This window comes from Musca domestica, unplaced genomic scaffold (assembly GCF_030504385.1).
Source record: "Musca domestica strain aabys unplaced genomic scaffold, Musca_domestica.polishedcontigs.V.1.1 84, whole genome shotgun sequence".
NCBI classification, from domain to species: Eukaryota; Metazoa; Arthropoda; class Insecta; order Diptera; family Muscidae; genus Musca; species Musca domestica.
In genome coordinates, this window is record NW_026712417.1 from 856396 (window position 1) to 877028 (window position 20633).

General features: G+C 36.6%; 1 protein-coding gene across 2 annotated transcripts in view; it reads right to left on the bottom strand.

Moving 5' to 3' along the window:
* Positions 1 to 20633, bottom strand: part of LOC101901776 (serine-rich adhesin for platelets) — a 446297-nt gene that overhangs the window by 73534 nt on the left and 352130 nt on the right. The window lies entirely within an intron of this gene.

Genomic DNA, 20633 nt, shown 5'->3' on the forward strand with positions numbered 1-20633 from the left:
TAATTTAAAAACTCCTAGCACTTCTCTTACGATGAGACGTACAACTAGCGCTAAAATAAATTAGGTCTATTCATTTTTGCCTCACCCTGTTCCCTGGCCTTTTTCAATTGAATGCTAGTTACAAGTTTACTATGAATGTTCATTTTAAAGGAATAAAACCAAAAAAGAAAAACAACAAAAAAAAATATTCAACATGCGGGAGCTGTGTGGCAGGATCTAACATACTTTTGTGTGGGAGAGTGTATGTGTGAGTGTGTGTGTGTGCGCGCGTCCGTTATTGCATGTGTGGGTTTAGTTGTTGAGGCACTGTGACTGCTTTAAGGAATTGCTTTGAGATACTAGAGAGATAAACGATGGACGTTGGATGGACTGCTGCAGTAATACATTCGGAAAAGCGGTTGGGTTAATGCACGCATTCCACTTGTAAATGAAAATAATGACGAGATATCAGCTATTGGGAAAATGAACGGTATAATGGGTTTGACAAAGATAATGGTGTCCAGTAATATTAGTAAAAACAATAAAGACCAATTGCTCGCCTATGAGAAGACTAACAGCTCGTCTATGAGAAGACTAATTGTTCATCTATGAGAAGACCAATTGCTCTTCTATGAGAAGACTAATTGTTCATCTATGAGAAGACCAATTGCTCTTCTATGAGAAGACGAATTGCTTCTCTATGAGAAGACGAATTCCTCTTCTATGAGAAGACCAATTGCTCTTCTGTAAGAAGACCAATTGCTCTTCTATGAGAAGACCAATTGCTCTTCTATGAGAAGACGAATTGCTCTTCTATGAGAAGACCAATTGCTCTTCTCTGAGAAGACGAATTGCTCTTCTCTGAGAAGACGAATTGCTCTTCTCTGAGAAGACGAATTGCTCTTCTATGAGAAGACCAATTGCTCTTCTATGAGAAGATGAATTGCTCTTCTATGAGAAGACCAATTGCTCTTCTATGAGAAGACGAATTGCTCTTCTATGAGAAGACCAATTGCTCTTCTATGAGAAGACCAATTGCTCTTCTATGAGAAGACCAATTGCTCTTCTATGAGAAGACCAATTGCTCTTCTATGAGAAGACCAATTGCTCTTCTATGAGAAGACCAATTGCTCTTCTATGAGAAGACCAATTGCTCTTCTATGAGAAGACCAATTGCTCTTCTATGAGAAGGCCAATTGCTCTTCTATGAGAAGACGAATTGCTCTTCTATGAGAAGACGAATTGCTCTTCTATGAGAAGACGAATTGCTCTTCTATGAGAAGACCAATTGCTCTTCTATGAGAAGACCAATATGAGAAGACCAATTGCCCTTCTATGAGAAGACTAGTTGTTCATCTATGAGAAGACCAAATGCTCTTCTGTGAGCAGACCAAATGCTCTTCTATGAGCAGACAAAATGCTCTTCTCTGAGAAGACGAATTGCTCTTCTATGAGAAGACCAATTGCTCTTCTATGAGAAGACCAAATGCTCTTCTATGAGAAGACCAATTTCTCTTCTTCTAGGAGTTCAATTGCTCTTATTTAACAAGATCAGATGCTCTTTTATGTTGCCCTTCTGTCAGAAGTACATTTGCTATCCTATAAGACGACCTGTGGCTCTTTTATGCGAAGACCTGTTGCGTTTCTATAAGAAGACCAATTACTTCTCTATGAAAATACATTTTGTAAGAAGACCTGTTTCTGCACTATTAGAAGAACGATTGCTCTACGATGAGAAATTCATGTTTGCTCTTCGGTGGGACGAAATTACGCCCTTCTTTTTTTCTTACGCTTTTCTGTGCGAAGTCCTTCCGGGCTTCTCTGCGAAGATCTTCTGCTCTTCCCTGAGAAAGTCTTTTGTTCGAAAAGCCCCTGACCATGAGTGCAAAGACCTTATCTGTTATCAATGAACTTCTCCATTTCCATACCTTACCAATTGATTGAGTACATTAGAGAATAAATAACACCCCTACTTCATACTACCTATGTTTCCATTCTTTCCCTAGTCCTTGTAATGTCATTTCATTTCCACTTGACCCGCACTCAAAATGGTATTTTCATTTAAATTTTGTCTTATCCCTTTTTGCTGACCTATCATTATTGTTGCTGCTGCTTCTGCTGCCGTTCTTGTTGTTGTTATTACTATCGTTGTTGGAATGATACAGTCTTGTAGTTTGTGTGGACGACTGGTGTAGCAACAACATCACACCCTGCATTAAGTACAGCAGTTGCCTTGGAGGTATCAACTTGAGGCAATATTAAGCAAAGTTGTTACGCATTTGCAGGAGCTGTGCTGAAAATTCTTCGTTCAAAGTACAAATGGCCTTGTCTAATTGCTTGGGAAACATCCTTAAGGGGTGATTGGTGAATGGGAGAGGGGGTGCGAAAAAAAAAACTTTTCTTTTGTTTTGCAATTCTTGTAGAGGTTTCGGGTTGTAAATGTGGCCTCTGTCTTCTTCTCGGTGTGTGTAGGGTGTGTGTGTGTGTGTGCGAGTGTTTTAGGAAGGATCTCTGTTGTTCAATGCTGCAGTATTTTTGTCTATACACGCTGTGTATGTGTGGCTGTGTGTGAGTGTGTCCGTCCGTCGGTCGGTTGGTCGGTCGATGTGCATGCTTGGTGGTAATTGCGGTGTTGGGTCATTAGCAACAATGTTGCCACTGGACAAACAATAAAACAATTCACCCGGTGTAAATTCTAGTTTTCTAGTTTCCAACAGCAATCTCCTTTCTTCGATGCATTTGTATCTCCTCATTCGTTTGCTTGCTTGCTGCTTTTATTTGGGTTATTTTGAATTGGAGAATTGTTTTGCATTAGGGACGGTTTTGGAATTTGATTGTTTTTCTCTGTTGGTGTGTGAGTGTGTCTGTCTGTATGTTTGCAGTTGTGTCTCTGCGAGTGTGGGTGCGTGTAGGTGTAGCATGAAAAGCATGCTAATATTCTGTGAATGGGTTATTATTTCGAGAGAATGCAAGTTTATTGTTTACAGAATGCAGAATATTAATTAACAGTTCTGACAATTAAGAGGGGGTGGGGGCATTTGCACCACAGTCATAATGAACTGAATTGTTTCGATGTTCCTTGAAGTGATGATGGTCGAATTTAAGAGTTTATTTAAAACATATTAGGGAAAAATGGATACATTTGCGAAGGTTGGTAGGTATTAAGCAATTGCTAGGGTTTGTTATTTTTCAATTAGCAAATACTTGTTACATAAATTATTATACCCTACAACACTATGTGTTGGGGCTATTATAAGTTTGATTGGGCCAAAAATTATGTAACACCACGAAATATTGGTTTCCCACATAGGAAAGTATATATGTATCTTCCTAGCTCGCCGAGCTGAGTTGATCTAGCTATTTATGTCCGTCCGTCCATCTGTCCATGTTAATTTGTAATCACTCTACAGGTCGCAATTATGGCCCGATCTTCACGAAATTTAGAATAGATGTGGGGCTAGGGTAGAAATTGAACCCTATTTCTTTTGGAGATGATCGCATAATATTTAGGAGTTGAAATGAACCAAAAACTGAAATCCTGATTTTGCAGTTGCTCTATAGGTCGCAATTATAGACCAATCAAAGCGGAAGTTAGCATGGGGCTAGAGCATAGCGCTGGGCAGAAGCCTTCCAATTTTGATGGTCATCGGGTAATATTTAGTGGGTGAAATAGGCCACAACATTTGTGTTAAATAAAAGTCAATTTTTTCATTAAACCGTGAATATTTTTAGTCCCGGCGAAATCAGAATTAGATGTACAGGTCAATCCTGACCGTTACGTAGATGCCGATAGTAAATATATCGGATATATATAGCGAAACATATACAATGTGTATATACAAAGGAAGGGGATGTTAGTTAGAATGCTTATATATCACGAATGGATGGACCGATTTTGACAAATTTTGTCAATTCAGAATGCCCTCTTGACATAAAAGAATTAAAATTTAAAAAAATCGCAGAAAAATATGCCAATAATGATGCTAATATAGATTTTGTAGTATTTTGTGACATTTTTTTTATTTTTTCATATTTTTTTATCGCATGCGATTTTTTTAATTTGACTTATAATATTTTGTAGTATTTATTCACCTTACAACACAGGTTGGGGATATTATATAAGGATTGCAAATATCGTCCGATCATCACGAAAATTTTCACAAAGGTAGGATTGGGGTCAGAAGGACTAGGCCTATTGTTTTCAAAGATGTCCGCAATATATTAGAGGTTGGAATTGTTGGTCCATTTAAAAATTTTCCTGATTTTGCAGCCGTTATAAAGGTCACAAATAGAAACCAAAGGACACGAAATCTCGCATAATGTTAGAATTTAGGACAGCGGGTACAATGGACCACTAATTTTGTGTGAAAAAATACCAGCATTACTTACAGGCGATATCCGAAATACACAAAAGGCGAACTTGTGGCTTTTTTATGCTGATTTTGTTGACGAATATAGCCAAATATCGTAGACAAGCAAATCATGTAGATGAGTCATGAGGAGATACAGAGGGGATTCTTGCTTTTGGAGATGATTGCAAAATATTTAGGGATTCAAATTAACAAAAAAGAAATGTTTTTCCGATCACACAATTGAAGCCAATCCACACGCCTGTGAAGAGAGTTAAGGACAGGGAATTATTCTAGCATTTTGGAGGACCATTGGATTATATTTAGCTGTAAAATAGACTACAACAACTAACAGCCCGACGGAGTGCATAAATATTGGGCAAATGTCCCTAGTCAAAATCCTAATTTCAAAAGCGAAATCTTTCAATATGGATTTGGACATAAGGGGGCTTCTAACATATTGTAGTGTTGTAGGGTATAACATAGTCGGCCCCGCACGACTATAGCCTTTGCTTACTTGTTTACATTAAGAAGTTAATTTATTTGAAAGACTTTCGAAAATACACTCCTTGAGGTATTACATAATTAATGTCCATAATTGCTCATGGTGTAGTCTTTTTTTTTTTTTGTAACCCCAAGGAAACATCAATCAAGCAAAACCATCCCCCATTAAATTTCGAACAAATAGTTCCTCAGTGGATCGAAACTATCAATTTTATTTACTCTATTAAATCTAGTAAACATATTCGCTGAATTACTTCATTTATTTTCGGACAATGAAATTTAACAAGAAAATTCAATTCGAAATTTATAATTGAAATAAAGCAGTAAACAAATACAACTACAAAAGGCAACATCAATTTGAATATTGAATTTCTTTTTAAATTAAAACAATAAATGAACAACAATAACAACAGCAACATCAACAACAATAATAATTAATTACAAATGCTGTTAAAGTCATTAACTCAAAGTAAATCATGGCTGATGAAAGGTAATGTGTGCCAGCAATCCGATATGTCCGTCGTATACGACGACGATGATGCATGAAAGAAAATATGTTAACAAATATTGATGTCGGTCTACAATTTTTGTCAGTATATCATGTCGACGTCCATGAGATGATGGTCAGTCAAACAATTAATTTATACAGAAGTAATTGCAATACATTTACAACGAACAAAGACGTAGGGGGAGAAACAGAGAGAGAGAGAGAGAGAGAGAAAGAAATGGATGCGGGAAATCATAAATTGGGGCAATGTGTAGTCTTTAAAGGTAATGATAATTGAAAGATAAAAGCAAAAATCAATCACAAAGGGGGGGTCAAAGGGGAGAAATATTATATAGATTGGTAAATTAACATTTAAGTAAATAACATGAAATAATTTTAAATTTAATCAATTTTTAGTAAGGAAATTTAAAAAATGAAAAAAAAAAACCAGTAAGCAAAGTCTATAGTCGTGCGAGGCCGACTATGTTATACCCTACAACACTATAATAGATTAGAAGCCCCCTTATGTCCAAATTCATATTGGAAGATTTCGCTTTTGAAATTAGGAAAATTTTCAAATTAGGATCCTTTTGAAAATAGGATTTGGGATGTCCCTAGTCATTTGCCCAATATCTATGCACTCCGTCGTGCTGTTAGTTGTTGTAGTCGATTTTACAGCTAAATATAATCCAATGGTCATCCAAAATGCTAGTATTCTTCCCTGTCCTTAACTCTTTTCTCAGGCGTGTCGATTAGGTTCAATTGTGTGATCAGGAAATTGTTTCTGTTTTTGGTTCATTTGAATCCCTAAATATTTTGCGATCTTCTCCAAAAGCAAGGGGCCTCTTTAAATTAAGACTCATCTATATGAATTGCTTGTCTACGATATATTCGTCAACGAAATCACCACAAAAAAAAGCCCGAAGTTCGCTTTTTGTTTATTTCGGTGTATTTCGGACACAAGTACTGGTCCATTGTACCCGCTGTCCTAATCTCTAACTTTATGCGAGATTTCGTGTACTATGGTATTTTTAAAGTTTCGATTTCAAATTCCAAAAAAAAAAAATACAGCGGAACAAAGAATTTCTTGTTTTCAGAGGATGTTTTGTTTTTTTTTTTGCAAAAAAAAAAAAAAAAAATGTATGATAGTTGTAGCTATCCGATAACGAAACTTCCAGATGAAAAAAAATTGATGGTAGCCGATTTTTCCAATGTTTCAAATTTTACATCATTATACTCTCCGCCAGACAGTTTCTGTTGCCCATCTATTAAATTCTGGTAAAAAATGCAACATATTGGTAGTCTGATATGAACCGTATAATACCCTACACCACTACAATTTGCGGAAACGTTTCCTAGATCTTCAATTCTGGAATAATGTAATCCTCATTCTAATTAAAGTTCGATCCAGTAAAGGGTCGCATGCAGGGAGTGCCATGGGGCCCGGTTCCATCCTTATTATTAAGTTCTACTCCCCTCCTAAATAAGTAGTTTTACTGCATTTTACAAAAAATATCAGTTTTTTCATAGACTGATCGACTTTCAAATGAAGTCTGACATAAATGTTCTTAAAATTCAGGGTAATCTCTTCTGGATTTCCCCATATTGCAGACTCATATTGCAGACTTTATACTGATGTAAGCCCCAAAATGATTTTTGTCAACGATGCATTTTTTCACACACACATACAGCCAAAAGAACATCTGTAAAATTCTACGATTAATATAGAGTATTCTCCGTATCCCGCCAAACTCTTTCCCTTCTTTCCTGGGCTCTAATAGCCGAAATTCAAATTGCAGTTCTCACAAAACTTGCTTTGTTTCAGTTACACTTTTCGTGGAAAATCGATTTTGAGCACCGAGGCCCGAAAGTGTTGTTTCCCAAGAAAAAGTCTATGCCAATCAAAGGAATACGATTTCCCTCTGAGGCATTTCCAAATAAATATATAAAGTGTTCTTTATTGCTATACACGTGTTGGTTTAAAAAAAAAAAAAAAACAATCACAAGAAGGATTGACAAAGTCGAATGCGATTTCATCGAACTAGACCCATTCAGGCTTTCACCCGTTCTCCCATTTCAAACCAACGCTTAAAATTCAAATGAAAAACGAATTTTAATTTTCCACAGAAAAAAAAAGAGAATTGAAACATGTATTGGAACTCTTTGAAAAATCAGTGTGTTGTTGTTGTTGTTTTTGTTTCTCAGCATAAAATTTCAACGACAACACCGAACCGAAACCAGAAGAAGAAATATTATTGCATAAAAGCGTAATCATTGATTAATTAAATTCCATCAAGCATTTCAAATGTGACCGAAGCGGAGCGGTGAATGGATAGGAGGACGGCTGTTTTGTTTATGGGGGCCCGCATCTCCTACCCTGTACACCCCCAAACCGACGCCACCGCGCGCCTGATGTTATTTCATTCTGCTCTACTCGTTTATCATATTTGCAGAATGAGGAAAAATGCTACAACACTTCTCAATACCAACAAGGATATTTGAGTACAAGTATGCTTTTTAAGTGTGGTACTCTACGTGGGGATGTGAGTGAGTGTATTTCGATGTCTCTCTGTGTGTGTGTGTGAAAATGGTGACCACAAACCATAACCGTTGAAATATTGCAATCAACAGAGAAATTGCAATTCACACAGCATGTCGCTTTGCCGTATAACCGACCAAAACCATAGCGCTCATCGGCAATACAACAACAAGAACAACGAGCATGTAAATAACACTCCAGAATGAAACAGAGAAGAAATCGGTTGACAAGTACAACCGGGCATACGAAAGATGTCAGTGTGTTTACTGGTAAAACTTTAGCAATCGAATGCAAAACAGCGTCCATTTCATGGTAAATGGAAAAGAGAAATGAAAATAAAAAATACAGCACACACACACACACACCCAAAATACCCAAACCAATACAAACACACAGACACCAGTACACAAAGAGTAAAATGAAAGAAAAGCAATATAAAATGCTGAAATCTACAAACAGAACTTCCATAACAAATATTATAGGGCAAACAGACATATTGGAAATGTATGAATATTAAGTCCGGAACACTTGGTCATTTCAATGTCGATGGAGGGGAAGTGGCGAGAGAAGAGAGCAGGAAAGCGGTAGAGTGGGAGAGACTGTGTTATTTCTATAAATTTCTATATAAAATGTCATTTGTAATAGAATAGTGTGGTGGTAACTTATTGTGAACATTTTACTGGGGAGTGTCGGACAAATAACATTATCTTTAAATCGTCTTTTACTTATTTACTCCATATTTCCATCTAATAACAGGTCAGTGCTTATCATGTCTAAATAGTTCAATATTTAAATTCACATTTGCCAAAAATGGTCAGAAAAAAATGCTTTGTAAAATTAACTGCTCGATTAAGTGTGACCGTTGTTGCGTATGATTTACAAATCATTCCAGCAAATAACAATCATACGGCTTAGGCCAGGACTAAAATTCTTAGCAGAGCAAAGATATGTATAAGACAAGTGCCTGCTACATCGTAAGCGAAAAGTCTACCTTGAAAATTTATTTTCGTTTCAAAATAGACTCAAAAGAGCTAAAGTGTTGCTTCGCTTGACAGAAAGTGGGCAACTTCCGATTTTGGTTTTCTCCGATGAGAAAACATTCGTTGTCCATCAGTTTGTAAACAAACAAATGATCAAAACCAGTAAAGAAAGTCCTAAAGTCGGGCGGGGCCGATTTTATGATACCCTACACCTCTTAGATTATTTAGTTGAGCTCCACATAACAATTAAAAGTTTTTATGGTAGAATTCAATCATACACGCTATGATTATAATTATAATTTAAAGTTCAAAGGACTAAATATGCCGAAGCATTTGTATCTTTTAGATTCGGACTTGTTTTGCCCATTTGGTGCAAAATAAATTTGAAATCAGACAAAAATATATATGGGAGCTATATCCAAATCTGAACCGATCTCGATAAAATTTGGCAAAGATATTTCTGAGCTGTATTTGATATATTTCCCTGAATATCGTTGTTACGGAGTGCATATTACGGCTGTGGGTAACAAATACAACAAATTGGATGAACAATATATATGGAAGCTATGGCTATATCTGAACCGATATTCACCAAATTTGACATACTAGCTTCTAGACTCAGTTCGGTCGTAAGTGCCAAATTTCATCCAATTTGGGCAAATATTAGACGTTTGGTGCACAATCAAAGGTAAATCGGATGAAGTTATATATGGGAGCTATATCCAAATCTGAACCGATCTCGATAAAATTTAGCAAATGTATTTCTGAGCTGTATTTGATATATTTCCCCAAATATTGTTGTTACAGAGTGCATATTACGGCTGCGAACGACAAAAATGGCAAATCGGATGAAAAATATATATGGGAGCTATAGCTATATCTGAACCGATTTCGATCAAATTTGGCTTATTTTCAGGCTTAATTTGGTTGTATGTGCAAAATTCCATGCTATTCGGGCTGATATTACACGTTTGGTGCACAATAAAAGGCAAATCGGACGAAGATATATATGGGAGCTTTATCCAAATTTTGACCGATTATCTCCAATTTCAATAGGGTTCGTCTTGGGCCAAACAAATGATTTGTGCCAAATTTCATCTGAATGGGGCAATAAATGCGATCTGTACTTTGTTTACAAAAATACATGGACAGACGGACGGACGGACGGACATGCATAAATCGACTCAGAATGTGATTCTAAGCAGATCATCAAAAGGAACTATGGGTCTATCTTGTTTCCTTTTGCCTGTTACAAACAAATGCACAAAGACATAATACCCTGACCACCTTGTGGTGTAGGGTATAAAAAGAGGTCAGCTGAAAATGTTCACCTTCGGTTGGACACCAGAACTTATATAGCAATAAAGTTTGCCAAATTTGAAATCAGCTGTTATTGTCATGCCACATCATGAAGGTTCCTAACATTACACTGAAGAAGGTAAGGTAAGTCACCATTCTCTGCCTTAAATTCCCATAAATATTGACCCAATAGCCAGAACGAAGACCAACCTGGTTGCAATGTCGGCTCCTGAAATCTGTAGAACGTATTTGAATATTACGATGATAAAAAGTGAAGTTCATAAATTTTGCATTAAAGTCCGGAGATAGCAATACACACCCTTTCCTTCATGGGACCAACAGAAAAATTAAATTTTACCGCCATTTGTCTTTTTCCTTCAAACCAAAACACATTGCAGAACTAACATTATATAAATGTAATAAGCATCAAAAAGGTCGACTGTCTGTCCTTTAAAAACCAAACCTTATCATCAAACGGAGGAGTCTGATGTTTCTCAACAACATTAATTTTTGTTCGGAAGTTTTCCTCATTTTTATACCCTCCACCTTGGAAAGGAGGGTATATTAACTTTGTCATTCCGTTTGTAACATCCTTAAATATTCGTCTTAGACCCCATAAAGTATATAAGTTAACGGCTCACCCTAATAAACATCAAACTAAATATGCAAACCAACTAGTAAACATTCCCATCATTATGCTGCGCAAGCAGTCCGACAAATCAACAGGAATATGACACCAGGGCAGTCATCCGCCACAAACACGCGCACTAATACCAGCGCACCGCAAGTGATGACTCAGCGTAATAACGAGCACGACCAGGCTGCAGTATAATATTAGTTTTAAGTTGAAGTAATTCATAATTGTAAATCCAACAAGAGAGGTGCATAGCACCGCAACATAAATGTTAGTAACAAAATAAAGAAACACCATAGCAGTGTGAAATAAACTTTAACTTCTAACATTAACTGGCGCCCAACAACTACAAGGATCAACACATCCTAGAACCCAACAACCACAAGGATTAAAACATCCCAACAGCCGGTACGAGAACCGTTCCTGAGTAGGAGTACGAAAAGGATGTTACGTAAGAACTAGCGGACTACCGGGATATAAGGAAAATGATCAAATTATTATTAGTAAGTTATTATAAATTTAACAAAAGTAAAAAAGAAGAAATGTTAAAATAAAATTAAACAAAATAAGGAATAACACAGAAAGTGAAAGTGTGAAATCTAATTTACAAAAAATCATATTTGTGCTAGAATACGTTTAACAAAAATAACAAAGTAAGAAGAAAGAAATGTTAGAGTAAGGTAAAACAAAAAATAAAGTGTGACATCTAAATTTACAAAAAAAATCATATTTGTGCGAAATTAACAAATGTAAGAAATATGAAATGTTAGATTAAGTTAAACAAAAAAATAGAGTGTGGCATCCAAATTTAAAGAGTCATATCCGTGCTGAAATAAGTTTAAAGAAATTTTGATAATAGATTTGTGACGAGAACTAGGATTTGGTGTTTCTTTTTCTCCTTTTTTTCGAGCGGCCAATGCCGGAAGATTTAAACAACTTAATAACAAGGGTCGAAGCTATGAGTGTTTCAGGACAGACATCTTCGCCTTCTGGGGCAGCTCCCGTAAGGTTTAATCCCTTTACGGAAAGTCAGACTAATGAGGTGAAACGAATAATAAGTGAGACGGTGGCAAACCTTCTCAAACAGGGGGAGGATGTTACCGCCACTAAAGATGTCGACATAGAAGGATCTGGGGATATCTCAGAAGGAGAGAGAATACCAGACATAGTGAAGACGTTAAGGGAATTCTCGGGCAAGCCAGGAGAATTTAGTTCGTGGAGGAAAGCTGTTGATAGGATCATGAACATTTATGAGTCACAAAGGGGAACAACCAAATACTTCACAATTCTACACACTGTTAGGCATAAAATTGTTGGTGAGGCCGACACGGCTTTGGAGTCTTATCGGACCCCATTAAATTGGAAAGCGATAAGAAAGTGTTTAGTGCTTCATTTTTCAGATAAGAGAGATATTTCGACCTTAGAGTATCAAATGACCGTCCTATCTCAGGGTGGGCAAACCATAACAGATTTTTACCAGAAGGTTTACCACCATTTGTCTTTGATTCTGGACAAGATTGATTGTCTGGATATAGGGAACGAGGCTTTGGATGTATTGACCCAAACATATAGGGACAAGGCTTTGGACACCTTTATTCGAGGACTTAATGGTAATCTTCCAAGCTTAATGAGTGTTACAAACCCGACAAGTTTGCCTCAGGCTCTAAATGCCTGTTTAAAATTAGGTAATCTAGGTGTGCGTATTCAACACGCTACCGAGAAAGGATCTAGACCAAACAGGATCCCCCAAACTAACCCTCCTAGACATTTTTACCCACAGCTGACGATTGGTGATAGGAATTTTCAAGGTGACCAAAGGTACAGAGGCCCTACTCAATATCGTTATCGGAATTTCCGAAGTGGAGAACAACAATACGGAGGGCCGGCGAACTTTTCGAATCGACCTCCAGTAGTGAATAATTTTGGACACCCCCAACACGGAGGATACAGACCCCCACTTCCTCCTAAACCTGCTGTACCAATGGACGTGGATCAATCAATACAGACTAGGCAGGTAAACTATCAGAATAGGCCACAGTTGAGTAATGCTTTTAACAATGTTCAGCCTAACTTTAAGAGAAATAATTCAGGAAATATTCATCAGCCGCAAAAGCAGCAGAGAATGTTTAATGTTGAGGCCCAAATACGTGAGGATGCAGAGCCGGATGAAATGAATGGTTCTGATGAACAGGAATATGAGGTTTCCTATGACGAAGCGTACGAGGAGGATCTAGACGATCAGTTGGCAATTGTAGATGACGTTAATTTTTTAGACTAGCTTCAACGTTGCCATACCTCCCTTTCAGAATGAAAAATGGCAACGAACTTAAATTTCTTATAGACACCGGTTCGAACAAAAATTATATTAATGGCAAATTTATTAGAAACCCTCTAAAGAACCAGAAACCTTTTCATGTTAAGTCCGTAGGCGGCATAGTTAGTATAGAGACCCATAGTTTTATTGACATTTTTAATTGCGGGATCGGAAAGTTAGAATTTTACATCCTTCCTGGTCTAGAGACCTTTGATGGGATAATAGGGAATGATACCCTGAAATCTTTGAATGCAGTGATTTACACTTGGAGATCCTATCTCACAATTCTGGATGGAAAGAAATTTCCTTTGAAAGAGCTGCAAATTGATGAGATTAATAACATGAATCTACGTTTAAATCATCTAAATCCCGAAGATGAAAAAGAAGTCAGGAATATTTTGGATGACCATCCAAACCTTTTTGCAGATCCCAATAAAAAACTCACTTATTCAACAATCGTACAAGCTGAAATTAATACGAGTAGTGATAGTCCAGTTTATTCAAAATCCTATCCGTATCCAATGGCACTGAAATCCGAAATTGACAAACAGATAGAAGAACTATTAAGGGACGGGATAATTCGCCCTTCCAGGTCCGCATATAATGCTCCAGTTTGGATAGTACCAAAAAAACCAGATGCTTCAGGTGTGAAAAAATACCGCATGGTTATTGACTATAGGAAACTTAATGAGATAACTAGACCTGACAGATACCCCATACCTGAAATTACAGAAATCTTGGCTAACTTAGGCGAACAGAAATACTTTTCCACCATAGATTTAAAGAGCGGATTCCATCAGATTCCACTTAGGGAATCCGATATTGAGAAAACAGCTTTTTCCGTCAAGAATGGAAAGTTCGAGTTCACAAGACTACCATTTGGACTACGTAACGCGTCTGCAATATTCCAAAGAGCTCTAGATGATATTCTTAGAGAGCATATAGGGAAACGGTGCTACGTCTACATTGATGACATTTTGATATTTGGTAGGACTAAAAAGGAACACATTGAAAATTTGAGGATAATATTCCGCACTTTGGAAGACTCTAATCTGAAAGTTCATTTGGACAAGAGTGAATTCTTAAAGGAAGAAATTGACTTCTTAGGGTTCAATGTAAAGGAAGGAGGTTTTTCTGCAAACCCAGACAGACTTAAGGCCATAGTTAATTTCCCTCAACCTAGAACAGTTCATGACTTGCGATCGTTCCTGGGTTTGACCGGACATTATCGGAGATTCATAAGGGGCTATGCTCAAATAGCCAAACCATTAACTTCCATGATGAGAGGCGATATAGGGAAAACCCCGAGAAACCAGTCAAAAAAAATCAGTGTCAATTTGAATTCCGAACAGATTGAAAGTTTCAAACAGCTCAAGAACTGTTTGGTATCGGAGGAAGTCGTTTTGAACTATCCCGACTTTGATAAGCCCTTTGAACTCACTACTGACGCCTCGAAATACGCTTTAGGAGCAGTTTTATCTCAAGGCAATAGACCTATCACATACCTTTCTAGAACTCTCAGTAGGGCAGAAGAGGAATATGCGACAAATGAGAAAGAAATGCTGGCGATAATTTGGGCTTTAAAGGAATTGAATTGTTACTTGTATGGAGCAAGAAGCATAAAGATATTTACCGACCATCAACCTTTGACATTTGCGCTAAGCAACAAGAACACAAATGTGAAGATGAAGAAGTGGAAGGCACAGTTAGAAGAATATAATTACGAGTTAATTTATAAACCAGGTAGCACGAATGTAGTCGCGGACACGCTATCGAGACCACCAGTGACAGATGTTAACTCCCTAACGCCCACGGTTCACAGTGCCGAGGACTCATCGGAAGACCTAATTCCTTCCGCTGAGGTGCCAATAAATACCTTCAAAAATCAGATCATTATTGAGGAATCATCAGCTTCCTCATATGAATTTAACATTGTATTTCCCTCCTACCATAGACATATCATTAAAGAAACCAGTCTAGCGGAATCAGATCTGAAAGTCATATTAAAGAGATACTTAAATCCTACAGTAGTCAACGGCATCAAGACCTCAGAGCCAGTTATGCTTATGATTCAAGCACTGTACCCTCATCACTTCAGAAACATTAAAGTACGATTCGCTCGAACAATGGTTGAAGATGTTACTGATGAGGAGAGACAAAAACAAATCATTATTGAGACTCACAACAGAGCACATAGGAATAATGCCGAGAATAGGAGACAAATTTTAGAGAGCTATTACTTCCCTTCCATGACTAGGAAAATAAAGAATGTGATCAATATCTGTAAAGTATGTAAAGAAAATAAGTATGAGCGACATCCGAACGCTCCCAAACTTAATAAGACACCTATGCCAACTTATCCTGGGCATACAATCCACATAGATATCTTCTCTACAGACAAGTTTCGAGTTTTAACCGCAATAGACAAATTTACAAAATTCGCAGTAACCAGAATGATAAATGGCAAAGGCATTGAAGACATTAGGAAACCATTGAGAGAAATAATTTTCTACTTTGGGGTCCCGAAGTCAATTGTATTTGATAACGAGCGATCTTTCAATTCTCAGACCATTCGGTTTATGTTGGAAGACGAACTTGGCATGGAAATTTTTACGGCACCGCCTTATAAGAGCGAGGTTAATGGGCAAATAGAGAGATTCCATTCGACCTTATCGGAAATTATGCGTTGCAGTAAGTGTGAGCGACCCGATTACTCTTTTGAGGAGCTATTGCAAGATAGCGTTAACAAGTACAATCACACAATACATTCGTCAATTGGAAAGAAACCCGTAGATCTATTTTTTGGACGACCGACGACCTTTGGACCAGAGGACTACGAAAGGACTCGCCTTAATAACTACGAAAGACTCTTGAGGAAACAGGAAAATGATTTGGCAAATCATAATCGTGTTAGGGAAGAACCAAAAGAATATCAAGAAGGTCAGAAAATATTTGTCAAACAGAACAAGAGATTAGGAACCAAATTATCTAAACGTTTCAAAGAAGAAGTTGTAAAGGAGAATAGGCACTCAACTGTCCTGACTCAATCAGGGAGAATAGTCCATAAGAGTCATATCAGAAACTGACTTACTTATTTACCGGGTTTCCAGTTCTTAATTACAGGTTGCCTAGGGGTCACAGAAATATTGGACTACTCTCAATCAGAAGTGGTTCTTATAGAGAGTGGAATAGGAAAAATACAAACAGGGACATTCAAAATTTTGCATGTTATTAACATCAAGGAATATCATGACACTCTAGAGAGGATCAAGGACGACTTGGCCAAAGGAATTCCAGACAACCACCCACTACTCCCCTTCCTACATAATGACATCACTACCCTATCTCACCTTATAAATCGGCTAATGCCTGAAGAGAGATCTAAAAGATCTCTTGATGAGATTGGAACGGCGTGGAAATGGCTGGCAGGTAGTCCAGACCATGATGACCTTATGCTTTTGAAAAACAAAATCAATGAGTTAACAGACAACAGCAATAACCAGTTAATAATCAACAGAGATCTAATAGAAAGAATGCAGGAGATAACGAATGCGACAAATAGTATTTCAAAAATTTTAAAGACTAGTGAGGACTTCCGTAATACCCTCATATTGCAGGCAAAGTACAAAGTTGAAATTTTAAAGGAGGAAATAACGAATATTAATTCGGCCATTCATTTAACAAAATCCAACATTGTAAACACATTTATTTTATCGGAAATAGAAATTAGGAAAATAGAAGAAATATTTAATCAAGATGAAATCCCGTTTCAAAACATTGAACAAGCTTTAAATTTCGCACGAATAAAAATTGTAAACAATAGTACTAATATAATTTACATTATAAGCATTCCCAAAACTGTAAAAGAAATTTGTAATGTCATAACCATAAGACCTGTAAAAAATCAAAATACTGTTTTAAATCTTGATTATAAGAAAATTGTAAAATGTGAAAGAGCAACATTTGGAATTAAAAGTCCTTGTCAAAAATAAATGGTATTGAATTATGTCTAGAATCTAATGTAGCCAATATAACAAACAATACATGTATTCCTAAATTAGTAACTAATAGCCCACATAATTGTTCAATAGTAAATGCAGATCACATTAATAATTTAGAGGAAATAGAACCTGGATTAATTTTGATAAATAACATAAAAGAAAATATTGTCATAAATGGAAACGAAAAAAATGTAACAGGAACTTATTTAATAAGATTTAGTAATTCTACAATTAGGATAGGCAACAAAAATTTCACCGTCGAAGAAGCTGCTTACTCCAAACCGTTGCCTGCGCTACTAAAACACTCAGCTAGAAACAACTACACCGAAGAAATACTATCTCTACAACTACTAAAAACGTTGCACGTGAAAAGTAATAAAAGAATCGAGCGTCTAAATACTGAATTCAAGACCAGTTTATGTTTTAACATCAGTCTCATATTAGCATTGGTCATCCTCCTGATGGCAGTAAAAATGAGGCAAAGGCGCAAAACTAGTATGAAAATTATAAAAATGACCCCACATGAAGGAATGTCTAGACCTCAAATAGAAATGACTGTGTCAGAAAGCCAATTGGCAGCCGGCACAACAGAATCTGTTATCAAAACAAAACAACTAGCAAACCACAATATTAACTTGAATCAACGCGGCAGTCTTTATAATCTGCCATATTTCTAAACACATCAATCGAGACGCTTGATAATTCGAGAGGGAGGAGTTAACGGCTCACCCTAATAAACATCAAACTAAATATGCAAACCAACTAGTAAACATTCCCATCATTATGCTGCGCAAGCAGTCCGACAAATCAACAGGAATATGACACCAGGGCAGTCATCCGCCACAAACACGCGCACTAATACCAGCGCACCGCAAGTGATGACTCAGCGTAATAACGAGCACGACCAGGCTGCAGTATAATATTAGTTTTAAGTTGAAGTAATTCATAATTGTAAATCCAACAAGAGAGGTGCATAGCACCGCAACATAAATGTTAGTAACAAAATAAAGAAACACCATAGCAGTGTGAAATAAACTTTAACTTCTAACATTAACTTATATATTCATAATCAGCATAAAATTCTAAGTCGATTTAACGATGTCCGTCTGTCCGTCTGTCTGTCTTTCTGTTGAAATCACGATACAGCCCACATTATTTGACGTAGAGCGCCAAAATTTAGCAGAGCTATTTGCATTGTGTCTAGGATGGTTGGTATTGAAAATGAGATATATCGGTCCACGTTCTGGTATAGTCCCCATATAACGGTATCTCATGATATTCGATATTTTCATGATTTATGCCACATTTTTTCACGGATTTGTCTGGAAATTGGTATTTGTAGGTCATAATGGTTTCCAGCTCCGGTGGCGAAACATTACATGTATGGTTCCATGATTTGGTACCTCCCGATATTCGGTAATTTGATGATTTTTGCAACATTTTTTCACGGATTTGTCTAAAAATTGGTATTTGTTGGTCATAATGGGTTCCAGCTCCGGTGGCGAAACATTGCATGTATGGGTCCATGGTTTGGTATAGCCCCTATATAACGGTACCTCCCGATATTCGGTATTTTGATGGTTTTTGCCACATTTTTCACTGATTTTTAAAAATTGGTATTTGTGGGTCATAATGGGTCCTAGTTCGTGTGGAGAAACATTGTAATTATAGGTCCACGTTTTGGTGTAGCATTTTAATGGTTTTTGCCACATTTCTTCTAATGTTTCTTTTACCCTAAGGTGGAGGGTATTAAAAGTTTGGCCCGGCCGAACTTAATGTTTTTTTTACTTGTTTGTTCTTTTATACCCTCTACTATAGTATGGAGGGTATATTAAGTTTGTCATTCCGTTTGTAACACCTCGAAATATACATTTTAGACCCCACAATTTATATATATATTCTTGATCAGCATAAAATTCTATGTCGATTTAGTGATGTCCGTCCGTCCGTGGAAATCACTCTAGCTTCCGAACAAAATGAAGTAGATTGAATTTTTTTTCTTAAATGTATGTTTGCCGGACTTTTGGTATTAAAAATGGGCAATGTAGGTCCACGTTTTGGTATAGCCCCCATATAATGGTAGCTCTCTATTTTCGGTATTTTGGTGATGTAAGCGACTTTATTCACCGGAATTATTACAAATTTGGCATTTGAAGTTCGCAATTGAATATTGTAATGGCTTATGACAAAAGTGCAGTGCCTATGCAGGTCCACTTCGTTGTATATACCCTAATTTAACGGCTACATTCGTTAATTTAAGATTTTAACAGAATTTTAACGGATTTTATTTTTTGAAAATTGCCAAATTCGTTCCAAATGATGGAGGGTATTCAAAGTTCGGCCCGGCCGAACTTACAGCTTGTTTACTTGTTTTTTTTTTGTCCAATTGACACTATCCACAGTGCTCCATCGACGACCCATGTTTCATAATCAGGACTGTAATTTCAAAGTTTGTTTTTCTCTCTGGTTGACAATTCGTACAAATTTGTATGATGTCCTGCACAGTTTCAAGGCAAATGCTTCTGTGTGTGTCTCTGTGTTAGTGCGTATTTTGAAGCAATTCTATTGCATTTGTTCCGTTTTTTTTTCTGTTGCTTGCTAGCTGCTTGTTTGTTTGTCTTGAAAATTTCCTTGTGTGTTTTACTTATTTTTTTGTTCTTGTTTTTAAGAAGAGAGAGAAAAAAAAAACCAAAAAAACATTGTACTTGTTTCCGGCACTATTTTACAAGATGTGTAATAAGAAATAACGGAATAACGAAAAAATAGACGAAAAAACGAAACCATGTAAATTTGCATTTCCAGTTCAAAGATTCTTTCAATAATAATAATTTTCAATTTACTTGAGGCTAGATAATGGTGAAAAAGAAAAAGCAAAATTGCAAAAATATTTTCAATATTTTAAATTGTCTTGCAATGGAAGAATATTGTTCTCATAATGATCAGGACTCTCAATTGGGGAACAGTTGTTGTTCAATGAATTACCATATCAAATTGAAGAAAACAGTAAATACTAGTTGTTAGGTGACACCCAGTAAGGAAAATCAGGCGTGGCCGACTATATGATACCCTACACCACTATGCATATTAAGCAGAGCTCCCGTAACAAAAACATTTATTTGAAGTAGATCATACTACCTATCAACATCTGGCTTTAGAGCAGTTATAATTTGGTTTCAGAGGGAACTTATATATGGGAGGCATATCCAATTCTGAATAAATTTTCACTAAATATGACAGTGACATTTTAATCTTTTATACCAAAGAACATTTCTTTAGAGTGTACGAGAAGGATTATATAAACAAGTAAAAAAACTGTAAGTTCGGCCGGGCCGAACTTTTAATACCCTCCACCATTTGGTACAAATTTGGCAAATTCTAAAAAAAAATCCGTTATAAATTCTGTTAAATTTTTAAAAATACCGAATGCCTATACGGCGACGTTTACCTGCATATACAACTTTTGTCATAAGTTATTACAATATTTAAATGCGAGACTTGAAGAAAAATCTGTTTATAATGTAGCTAAAATCATCAAATTACCGAATAT